General features: G+C 40.5%; 1 pseudogene; it reads right to left on the bottom strand.

Moving 5' to 3' along the window:
- Positions 1 to 3,439: 3,439 nt before the first annotated feature.
- LOC139717780 (ELAV-like protein 4) lies at positions 3,440 to 7,698 on the bottom strand (annotated as a pseudogene).
- Between the last annotated feature and the right edge of the window lie 4,812 nt (positions 7,699 to 12,510).

The raw sequence follows: 12,510 nt of genomic DNA, 5'->3' as shown, positions 1-12,510 counted from the left end.
TAAATGGTGATTAGGAATAAGGAACATTTCTTCAAAGGAGAGTGGGAAAACAAAAAAAATGGAATAACATGTCAAAAGAAATGAAAGGACATGTTTCCGAAGAGAGAAACCATATTCTCAAGACTGGTAAGTCAACATGTCACTAATATTTTTCATTTCTTTCTTACCTTCTTCTTGAAAATAAAGTATGGTGATGAAAAAATAGAGGGAAAATGTCAAACGTAAATGTAGATGGCGCTGCATGACAGAGTTTTCGACTTGGTGTTTTGTCATAGTTATGCGCGTTCCATGCTTTCCTGGGGTGGTATTCTGAACACCGTTTTATCTCTGTTGTAACTTCTGTTGTAAGTCTGTGAGTTACAACACCACTAAAACAGATGTAAATCGGTATTCTGAGAACTGACTTTAAAACTCTATCGTCAAATACTGTACTGTAAAAAGCTCAGCATGCCGTCAATCCCTCGTTTGAGGCGAGTCCCCAACTGGGGGTCCCCAAAGTGGGGTTCTATACGGCTTTCAAGAATTTTCGTTTGGGAGTTGGGAGTCGAAGTATTTGTCCATTGCAAATAAACTTTCTGCTCGGTGTGACAAACCTGGAGGCCAAGCCAGGGTTTGATGACTCCAGCAGCTGTCGTATTACGTAAGAACATGATAAGGATATCTGCCTGTGGCAGACCATTCAAAGTGAACTCAATTTTCTCTATCCTTTCTAAAGTTTTCAATTTTATATTCAATTGAGAAATTCTATGGTCATCCATTTTACATTTCGAACGAAAAAAATTGACCCGTAAGTAACGAAAATACAGGAATAAGGAGGAGAGCATTGCCAGTTTGCCGGTGCTGACAATGTGCTATTTGGCAGTGAGTTACAACGGGGAGGTGAGACTACCTCCCTGGTTACAATCAGCCTGCTGACTGGATCATTGAGAAAGAGAGGGAGAGAGAGAGAGAGAGAGAGAGGGAGAGCGAGGGGGAGAGAGGGAGAGAGGGGGGGGGGGAGATGGGGGAGGGAGAAGGGGAGAGACAAAATGTGACCGTGCACCTCAAAACGAACATAAAGTCGCACACACTGATTTTGCGTGAGGACTGACAATAAGTGAAATGGGTCAACCTAGCCGAACTTGACTTTTTAATATTTTCTAAAAGAGCGGATCTTCTTTTAAATTATGCTAAAATTTGGTATCATAAAACGGGCAGGAAAGTGTGTTTTTTTAGCAGTTTATCTCGAACATTTTTGGTAGAATAGTGTGATTAGGTGTGTCTTTAGAATCCCTTTTTCATTTCTAAAAAAACCTTGTACACACTCTTCACTTTCAACTCTAATAACTTTTGAAAGGATGATGCTACTGCTTTGGAAGTTAGCATTAATTATGGACAGAATGTGTTAATGAGGCATGGCCAATTTCGGTTTAATCTGATAATCCCTTCATTGTTGTTACTCTGGTGGTTTACTTCCTGTTTTTTGTCCCATTCATCGCACAGCCAGGATGGTTTGGTAAAGATTAAGCGCTTGAATACACACTGTACTTCAGAGCCTCTTTTCTCAGTTCACACTTTTCCTGAGTTAGTGCTTTCTTTCCAATATTTAGATAGGTTAGGAGAGTCCATTTGATTTGAGTTATACATCATTTTAAAGCTTAAAGTCTGCTCTTTCAGAATATGGCCTTAACTAAAAATTCATGTCTGGCGACTTTTTGTTTGTTTTGAGGTGCAGGGTCACAAATGGAATGACAATAGTTCCGGTCACTGCAGTACAGGCATGCTCTGTCTGCATACGCTGAATGTCTACACTCACACACACACACACGTACACACACACACGCACCATGGAGCTACATAGCCCATGCCAAAACCAAAACAATCTCCTCCTCTCGCGGTGCCCCCCCCCCCCCCCCCCCCCCCCCCGCCCCCGTGGCGCTGACTGATGCTTAGATTAGGCCAGGGTCAAGAAACAGGTGTTTTATATCTTTGACTTTAAGTCATTGATTGCCAAGATATACACTGGCATTATTTACGGGGGTGTAGCCTCTTCAAACGAGAGATTTGCGTCATGAGATTTCACTCTCCAGGATTAAAAAAAATCCTTGCAGCTTGTTCAATGTCCCTCACAATGCCCAAGTTGTTGCAGGCTCTTTCCCCTCACATTACCAACATCTTCTTTCCGTTGATTAGAATCTATAGTATGACTTTTGCATGTTGCTTTTGAAACTAACTTGAAGAGTGTGCTTTCCATTAAGCTTGTATCCGTTCAGGGCCTGGATGGCACTCAGTGCTTTGTCGTATAGTTAAGCATGTTGACAAATCCATAGCTTTTGCACCTCTGTTTGGCTGGTCACAGACAACTTTATCATCGCTGAAAGTGCCATACACGTATGACCCGAATAACTGCCAAAGCAGACCATCCTTGCAGTCAGCTGGAAGTCTTCAACTCCATCAGCTTATGCACGCCTAAGCAGGGGCAGGCCTGGCAGAGGAAAGGGGACATGCCGAAGTAAAATGCACATGCTTTATAGCTTTTTGCTGAAAAAAAAAATTCCTCCATCATTTTTCTTACAAGTTGAGATATCATGCTTCGTTTTGCTTGTTTTGGTTCCCCTAAATCTAAGCTTAAATTTATGTTTAAAACTTCAGTGGAAATCACCTCACTGTTTTTCCTTTCTTTTCCCTAGCAATCAGCCCTGTCAGAAATGCAGCAAGTCGAACATCGACCCTGGCCCGACCATTGCATCACAGATATCAAGAGTGCGGCTGTAAGTCATATCATGGATAAGAAGAATACGAGGGACATGTAGAAGCAAGAGATACCTTGCAGAAAAATACGGAGAAAACTACTGGAATCCCCTCCTGAAGTCATTGTAACCACAGTAGATACGGGATAGGAAACATCCATGCCTAAAATACCCACAAAGGACTATTACTTCTGCAGAGAATTTGTGCTTTTACATATATGAAACATTTGCAAATCCTGGCAAAGCAACATGAAGAGCATAGGGCGAAACAAGCTCTAAATGTAACAAGTTCATACTGTGAGTTGACATGTAATTATAGAGATGTTCAGTCTATAATGTTGTATTATTCATCTTGGTTTTTTTAAAGCATTTTTCACAAGTGTCCATCTCAGATGAAGTGATGAAGAGTATAGGGCGAGACAAGCTCTTAATGTAACAAGTTCATACTGTGAATTTACATGCAAATATAGAGATACTCAGTCATAATTTTTTAATTATTTATTTATTTGGTATTATTCTCTTTTTAATTATTTCTCACAAGTATTCTTCTCCGATGAAGTGATGGGTTTACGTAGTACTTGTACCTTTTCATGGTACCTTCAACATCACTTTAGACCTGGAGTGCATGGTTAAATGATTATGTACAAACATGTGACATATAATATTCAAATAATTTTTTTTTTTTTTTTCAGACATTAGATACGCCCACAAGAAGAATCGTCCATACTAAGATTCATGTTTACTGCGAGGAAGTGTTTATGGAGACTTGCATGTTAAAAGGTAATTTCTTTCTCGAACACAGGAAAATATCGAATCATCACTGATCGACCCCTCCATCCACCACACATCTGTGAGTTATGGCCATGGAGGAAAAGAAAAAGAAAAGTTGTAATTTCTCTGACAGAGGAAGGGTTATCATAATGGATGAATACGAAAAGAATGAATCTATTCTGAATATATAATGAATATATTTTGTTGATAAATCCAAAACTTTTGCACCTCTGGTTTGGCTGTTCTCAGACAACTTTAATATTGGTGACAGCGCCGTATGGCCCAAATAACTGCCACAGCAGACCATCCTCGTAGTCAGCTGGAAGGTTGTACACAAAGATGCCCCATTCCTGCCCGTTGTTTGTTATGGCTTGTAGCTTCATGTGGGAGATGACATCTGTGCCGGTCGGTCAGTTGAACATGGAAGTTCTTTGGCAAAAGTTTGCCAATGAAGCCCTGCAGCCCTTGGTACCCATTTGCTGCCACCGGAAGCAGTAAGCCATGTGTCTCATTGGTCCTATGAAGTTTTGTGTTCCCGCCGTTGAAGTTTCTCAAACCCGCCGAGGGGAAAGCGTAGGGGAGATACGTAATGGGCATCTGCTGTAAACACCTATAGGAGTGCTGTCCAGGATTGCTGGCAATTTCAAAACTAGCAGGTCCTTCCCTCCATGTGGACGGTTCCATTCAGGCCTTTGATGGCCTTCTCGGCCTCTGAGCGCCTGTCGAAACAAACAAATCCAACACCATGGGGGCATCCACACGCATGGTCCAGAAAGAGGCGGGAAAAAATGATGCGGCCATAATATGTGAACAAGTTGTCCGAATCACACTGTGTGTAGTGTTTTGGTATGCCACTGATGTACAGATTAGCATCCTTGATGGCCTGACTAGAAGGTCTGGCAAAGGAACCTTTATTTTCTTACACTGCAGTCTAAAGACCAGATCAGGGAGAGTCGACCATGGAAGACTGCAACAGTTAAAATTTTCGTCCATTTCAGACGGCATGTCACGCGGAAGTAAAAGGACATAAATACTTTTGTTCGTCACAGGTTAAATCTTGCAACATAATGCAATGCCCTGGTCCATCTTGGTTGACTAGTGACTTGGAAAATTGAAGTACTACGTGTACAACATAACATAAAGTCGCTGTGGGATTTCATGACCACGGGACAGCATTTCAAAAAAAAGCTCTTTGATGCATAACTCTTAGAAAAACAGAAACCTGGTATACACAGTGCCAAGAATGTGGACAAGAGTATCTGCATTCATGGCCTAAATTCATGTTAATTTGTTATGCTGATCAGAAAAATGACTTTGATCGCAAGATTAGAGTTTTTCCTATAAATACTTATTCTTTTCATGTATCACATTTCCATATTTGTCTGATTAACCTTTTTCCACAATAGTAGTGCACTTGTTTTGATGTAAAATTTGTATGACGACGTATATAGTAATCGAGACTGAGCTCACTAGATTTTGTCTGTCACTGACCTCATTCAGGTGCCCTTGCAGTGTGTAACAATAGAGTTTGCAAGCCCATCAGCACACATTCTATTCACATCTCCTGTCCAATCAATATTTTGCAATGTTCAATAACACATGCAGTTCAATGCAGCAAGGGAAAACAATATTAAAACTTAAAAGACTGTTTTCGAACGAGCTGATTACCAACCAGAAACTGTGGTTTTTTTGTCAACAGGCAGTCTCATTCGGGAGCATTGAAGGCTCTTGGAGAATTGTGGGAGGAAAGGGTTCATCAGGATTGTGTGTGTTTGTTTGTTTGTTTGTTTTCAGCTAACATTCAATATTTCATATGAATTTCATAAAATATGTTAATATCTTGCTGAGTTTCAATTGTTTTCTGAAAAAGAGTTTTTACTTTTAACCCTATAAAGCCCAAGGGGGGGCACATTGTTCCCCCCACTACCATATTTTCATTTTCCACTCCTACACCCTTTACTCAATTTCGACCAAATTTGGTGACTTTTCCTAAAATCTTATTGCAAACATTTTGATATATAATTTAGCTATGTCCGATATTGCTGGTTGCCATGGCAACCGTAAACTGACAACCATGTCAGTCAGATTTTGAATGATTTTCTGTTCCAATTTCACTTAACAATATAATAATGGATGAAATGGGGGTTTTCTTGGCTGTAATTTGCTGAAGGACCAAAATATGAAGTAATTATGGTTGTGAATTACCCTGAAATGGTCTTCGTATTATTTCCTTTATTTTTTATATGACATAGGCATCAAACAATAGATATAATAGAAATAATCGAAAATACAGCATTTTCCAAAGACCACCCTTTTATTTTGTGTTATCTTCACACAAGCTTTGCCTGTAATATCATTTTTTTATCATATTATCAATCTGCAAACTCAAAATTTCAATATTTTGTAATATGAAATGTGATACCAATATATGTACCCATTCCAAGCAATACATCATAGGTTTCATACATTTCTTTACATTGTAACGAGTAGCGCCCCCACATGTTGACCTTGAGAAATTTCAACCATAACAAATAGTGAAGGTTGACTTGCTTTCCCTTTTTGGTAAATATGAAAATGATTAATATGATATAAAAACATATATACTGGGGATAAAGAAATTAAAAAAACAACATTATTTTAGCATATTTCCTAAGTATTTCTGTATATTTTGGTAAATAGCATCCTCTGTGGATGACCTTGGGAAATTTCAAATGTTGGGTCATGTAGAGTATGAGTTGCTCTACCCATGTGCCAAATATGATGGTCATACATCATATATTATAAAATGGGTTCAAGAATGTAGCCAATAGGAAGCGCTGAAATGAGACACACCTCCTTCCTTTACTTCAGTACAACTGCACTGCCTGTAATCCTATGGTAGATTGCCGATCGTCTGTGCGCGCGGCGGCTCCTTTGATGAATTGCATGCATACGCGTACGCGCTGTCAATCCTGTAAACAACTTCTAGTTCGGGCTGCCGGCCGGCCGGCCTGTCTTCCCTCCCTTGTGCATAACATATGTGGCGTACGTACGTATACTGTACTAGCTATACGTACACTTTGTACAGTACAGTAGACCAGGCGTTATGGGACCGGACGCGTACATGGAGTCACTTTGAAGAGCAAATCCAACGATTTAGCAGGTTAATTCTCACGCCGTTTTCAGAGTATGTTGTCTAGTAGGCCTATATGAGGAGTCTATATCAAGTCTTTAAGGTAAAGGGTGCATATTCTATGTAAAATAAGTAAGTTTTCATGCGGGTGTCCGGAAACCCAACCCCCCATTATACTTATACTGTATGTGCGGGACTTCCGCGAGTGCGACGTGCGTAAAAGTTTGGGACGAACATCTTCGGACGTCTTGACCCACAAAGGTACGTGAAAAACGCTGAAAAATGATGTCAGTTTTCGAATTTTTGACCCATTTTATAAAACAAATGATGCACAGGATTATTTCGTGGCGTTAGTGTAGGCGTAGCTCACTCTCGGGTATTTACAATGTAGTGCAACATGCACTCGGCTTCGCCTCGTGCATGTTGCACAATTGTAAATACCCTCGAGTGCACTACGCCTACACTAACGCACTCTATCCTGTGCATCATTTGTATAATAAAGAAGTTATATAGCAGGGGGCACAATGTGCCCCCCTTGGGCCTGGAAGGGGTCAAAATAGCTTGGGCTTTATAGGGTTAAAAATTGTACATGCTTAGAGTGCAATAAGAATTAAAATAATATCATATAATTGAATCTTTGGAATTTATGCTTACAATAACAAGCAACAAAGTTCACGTGTATCCCAGTGAAAAAAAAAATAAAAAAATTCTGACAATGAAATGACATAATACTCATTAGGATTACTGTATCAAGAAGGAGCAAGATACATTGTGAGGTTGTCTCTGCAAGTGTCACAGTTCAAATCACAAGGCTTTCAAAGCATTCCCTTCCCCCACTTTCCTGTCTCAAATGACAGTTCAAATCACAAGGCTTTCAAAGCATTCCCTTCACCCACTTTCCTGTCTCAGGATGATGGCAATTTGGAGTCTCTCGGTTGGAGGACAAGACTTTATCTCGCCAAATATTCCAACCTGGGCTCCTTTTGTTCTGCATGTCTGCCACGGAATAGCACAAAGGGACAGAGTGGAATCCAACTCCGCCACAGGGCGTCCAAAGATCGATGGGAATGCATCCCACACGGGCATGATCCCCCTCATTTCTTGGACAAACGAAGGAAGCTGGATGACTGCATCCCATATCAGTATCCGGATGACGCTAGTCGTGGCTCAGGGCTAGGTAAGACATCGCTGCGGCCAGAACTGCCCCAGCTGCTCCAACTACTGCAGCCACACCTGAGGGGAGAGTAGTGTATGTAAAAAGGAAGAGGGGATGTCAACATATTGCAAGTCCCTCATACATTTGCACTGATGGGGAAACAAGAATGGACACACACAAAAAATTCATCCCCCACCCCCATTTTTTTTTTTATTGTCAATTTCATTGATTGCACTACATTTAACTTCAATGTTCCAATGTGCAAAACAAATATAAAACTTTAAAGGGGATGGCTAGTAACTGATCAGTGGGAATCAGTGGGAATGTTGAAGGATGATTGTTCCAATCCTAGTAGGATTCATTTAAGAGTACATTATATATCTACTGTTGTGTGAAAATTATTTGCTTCAGAAGGGTCTTATATTCAAGAAATGTGCAGTTTAGTGTTTCCAGGTTAGCGTGCCTGGTCAGTGACGGGGCATTAATCTGCACATTACTTAAATATGAGACCGTTCTGAAGCAAATAATTTTCACACAACAGTAGATACATAATGTACTCTTAAATGAATCCCATAAAGATTGGAACAATCATCCCTCAGCATTCCCACTGATTCCCACTGATCGGTTACTAGCCATCCCCTTTAAGGTCCTGTTTATCTTTGGGAACAGTGATTCTAAACATTTTCAAGATAGGGCATGCAATGCATATATATATATATATAACACAGTGCTTATATAGCGCATATCACTACCGTGGTGTCTCTATGCGCTTTAAGGAGAGGGATGAAGTAGAAAGAAGAAATGCAGTGTACAATATGTGTACCATAAATGCAGAACCAAACTCATTCATAATACTTTTTGAACAGAAATGTCTTGAGAGCAGTTTTAAACTTTAACACTGTGGGAGCTTCTTTTATATAACACGGAACAGCGTTCCACAGTGTGGGAGCAGCATGGGCAAAAGATCGCTCACCATAAAACTTTGTCGTAATAATAGGACATTGGAGAAAATTTTTCTGAGTTGATCTTAAATTACGAGAGGGAGCGTACCTGACCAAGAACTTACTGAGATATTCTGGTGCCATTGATTGGCGGCACTGATAAGTCAGTAACAGTATCTTGAAAACTATACGTGACTGAACAGGAAGCCAATGGAGCTGTTTCAAAATGGGGGTTATGTGAGAATTCTTCTTTGTGCGGGTGATCAATCTTGCAGCTGCATTATGAATTGCCTGGAGTTTATGTAACTGTGAGTCAGAGATATTATACAACAAACTGTTACAATAGTCTAAATGACATATAACAAAAGCCTGAACAAGCTTCTTAGTGGTCTTAACATCCAAAAACTGACGAACTTTTCCAAGCTTATATAAAGCGAAGGATGCTGATTTACATTTCTCTGAAACAAATTTGTCCATGACCATATTCTGATCGAATATCACACCAAGGTTTTTGGCTGTTTTACCAGGTACAATGGAAGTACTGTCAATCTTTATAGCAGGAAGTTCCATTCTTCTGCGAAATCGAGATGTAAGGTGTAAGATCTCAGTTTTTTCATCATTCAGTTTAAGACCATTTTGGATTGACCATAGTTTAATCTCTCTGATACAACATTCTACTCGAGAGATTGCATCCTGCATGTTACAAGGTTGAAATAAAATGTATATCTGAGTGTCATCAGCATAACACATCCCTGACATTCGGTTGGACATGATAATATCGTGTAAAGGAGAAGAATACATGGTAAACAACACTGGGCCAACCACAGAGCCCTGGGGGACACCGATATCTAATACATGAGCAGATGATTCTAACTTCTCTATTACAACTGTCTGCCTTCTCTGCTTCAAGTATGATTCAAACCATTTATAAGCAAGAGATGTGATACCAAACTTGTGTTGCAGCCTGTGCAGTAAAACATCATGCCTGATGGTGTCGAATGCCGATGAAAAATCAAGCAGAACAAGTATGGTTTCATTGCCATGGTCTAGAGAAAGATTAATATCATTTGACACTTTGAGTAATGCTGTTTCACAACTGTGGAATGGTCTGTACGCAGACTGCAGGGGTGAGTGTAAATTGCTATCAGAAAGATAATGCTGAATCTGCCGAACTGCAGCTCTCTCTATAATCTTTCCAAGAAATGAAAGATTAGCAACTGGTCGATAATTCTTCAACTGCTCGGGATCCAACCTTGACCCTTTCATGAGGGGAAAAACAATGACATCCTTCAGACTTTTAGGAAATGTACCCTCTTCAAATGATCTATTTACGACGCATGTGATATATGGAGCAAGTTCTACAACACACTTCTTTACAAAAGAAGTTGGCATTGGATCAAGTTTACATGTTGCAGCACTCGACTTCTTGATAATTTCCTCTACAAGTGTACTTCATAAATCTTCATTCTTTCGAACTTAGAGAAATTCACGTTCTTGCAAATCTGGTCTGGAGCTGGTGTGGGATCTGTACTCATGCTACACAAACTATCAGATATTTGTCTAACCTTATCAACGAAAAAATTCTGAAAATATTCAGGTAATGCCACAGAATCAACACTAGGTAAAATTAAGGAAGGCTTAGGCTTAAACATCCTTTCAAATTTCCGGAACAACTCACGAGAGCTACAGTCCTCAAACTGTCCTTGATGATATTCTCTCTTTCTTGTCGTGAGTGCTTTCTTATAGTGACAACAAGCTTTCCTGAAGATTTGATGGTGTACCTCCAACTTGGTTGACCGCCATCTACGTTCAAGGCGTCTGAGATCTTGTTTCAGCTTATGAAGGTCTTCGTTGAACCATGGAGCATGGGGGCGAGGGAAAATCAAGCGAGTAACCAGTGGCGCATGCTCTTCCAGTAATTCAGACAGGACTGAGTTGTATAGCTGTACCAGTTGTTCCAGATCATTAGGGACAGATGCGTATAACATAGAGCTCCTGACATCCTCTCGGAACACATCAAGATTGATCTTATGAAGTTTCCTAAACGTAACTTCTGTCCTCTGTTGCTTTGGCTTATCAATCATCAGAGAGCACATTAGGGCACAATGGTCAGAGGGAAGGTAGTATGTGGAGTCCAATTCAGAGACAAGGTTATCAGACATACGAGTCAGGAGGAGGTCCAATGTGTGCCCCCTGAGGTGAGTTGGTATAGTGGCATGCTGTTTTAGGTTCACAGAGTTGATCATCTCCAGAAAACAGGATGCATCTCTATCTGAAGGATTATCTACATGGAAATTGAAATCACCTGCCAGCATTAGCTGATTTGGATACACAGCAATCTGTTCAAGAAATGAGGAAAACTCATCAAAGAAAACCTGCGTAGTTGACCGGCCAGCTTCAGTTCTTTGAGGACGATAGACCACCATGAGGCGAAATGATGATTTTTCTTTTGCACTAAGTAGAAGATCAATATACTCAAATGATGTAAACTGTCTTGTGTCGTACTTGTGAACATTGAAAACTTTCTCAATGCATACTCCCACACCTCCACCCAAGCGACTCTTGCGAGAAGCGTGATGGAAATCGTAATTCTTGAGGCAGCTAGTTAGATCAGCAATAGCTCGATCATCTCTCACATCACCCGACAGCCAAGTCTCAGTCAATGCTAGAATATTAATATGGTGATTGATTATGAACTCACAGATTACCGGTGTTTTTGATGTTATGGACCGTGCATTCCAGAGAGCGAAACGACATATTGATGACAGACCTCCTTCTTCGGGGCATAAAGCAGCATGGGGCCTGGAAGTTGAGCGCTTCTTGCCACCGTTTCTTCCCCTCTTTGTTGGCTGTTTGGAAGATATCTCGAGTTCATTGATAGTCGACCACACTGAAGGACTGACACGTCGGTGAACATGGTTGATGGCAAGGAGTTCAGACCTATCATACTGAATTCTCTTCCTTGCTGTATTCTGGGTTGTTCGGGATGAAGCTGCAGTGGCATCATGGTTAGCATTGGAAGTACCATGCTGTAGAAGAGGCCCTGGGTTTTGCTGCACATCACCACACTGTACAATGTTAAATGTGGAGTCTGCATTACTGTAGTAAAGTACTGCCTTCCCTATGAACTTCACTTTGACAATGGGACATTTAAAATGCCATTCCAGTTGCTTAGTAGACTCAGGTGTTATTAGGCTTACTTCTTTGTCTCCCTGGCCAGAGTTGCAGAGGATGGTCAGGACAACAATAAGCCACACCAGAATAGAAGACATTGTCCCTCCAGAGGCTCTGCTCAATCACAATAGGACCTTTGTATAAGGTGTTGCTGCTCAGGAATCATGCTGCTGTAGCTGGGTCTTGCCCATGTAATGGAGTTTGAGCAGCACAAGAATATCAGATAAATCCAAAAACAGAGTTTACCAATCATGAGGATAATGAAGCAGAATTGCAGTTCAAAATTTGTCCAGCAGTGTCAGTGATAACTCCCAAGCACTCTGATAATAACATGAATGAGAATAATCTGCAGTTACCAGCAAGGAATAGCAAAGAGTTGGAGAGAGGTAATCAAGCAGCTGTGAGGCGCTTGACTCTCTCTTTAGATATGCATATTGTGTGGTTCTGTTGTACACAAAACATCCTATCATTACGAATTGTCGCGATAAAGCCTAAAACATACCAGGAGATATCTGTATATTTCTCAATACACTTTAACTGTCAACCGTTTAGTCTGGAAACATTTTTATCATATTCATTGTTCACATTTTGTATTTTTAACAATACAGCTGTACTTAACATTAAATT

The sequence above is a fragment of the Diadema antillarum genome, unplaced genomic scaffold (genome assembly GCF_040938485.1).
Source record: "Diadema antillarum isolate AM-2024a unplaced genomic scaffold, OU_Dant_1.0 scf00000082, whole genome shotgun sequence".
Lineage (NCBI taxonomy): Eukaryota > Metazoa > Echinodermata > Echinoidea > Diadematoida > Diadematidae > Diadema > Diadema antillarum.
Note: the sequence above shows the minus strand (reverse complement) of the source record. Positions and strands in the feature narration are given on the sequence as shown.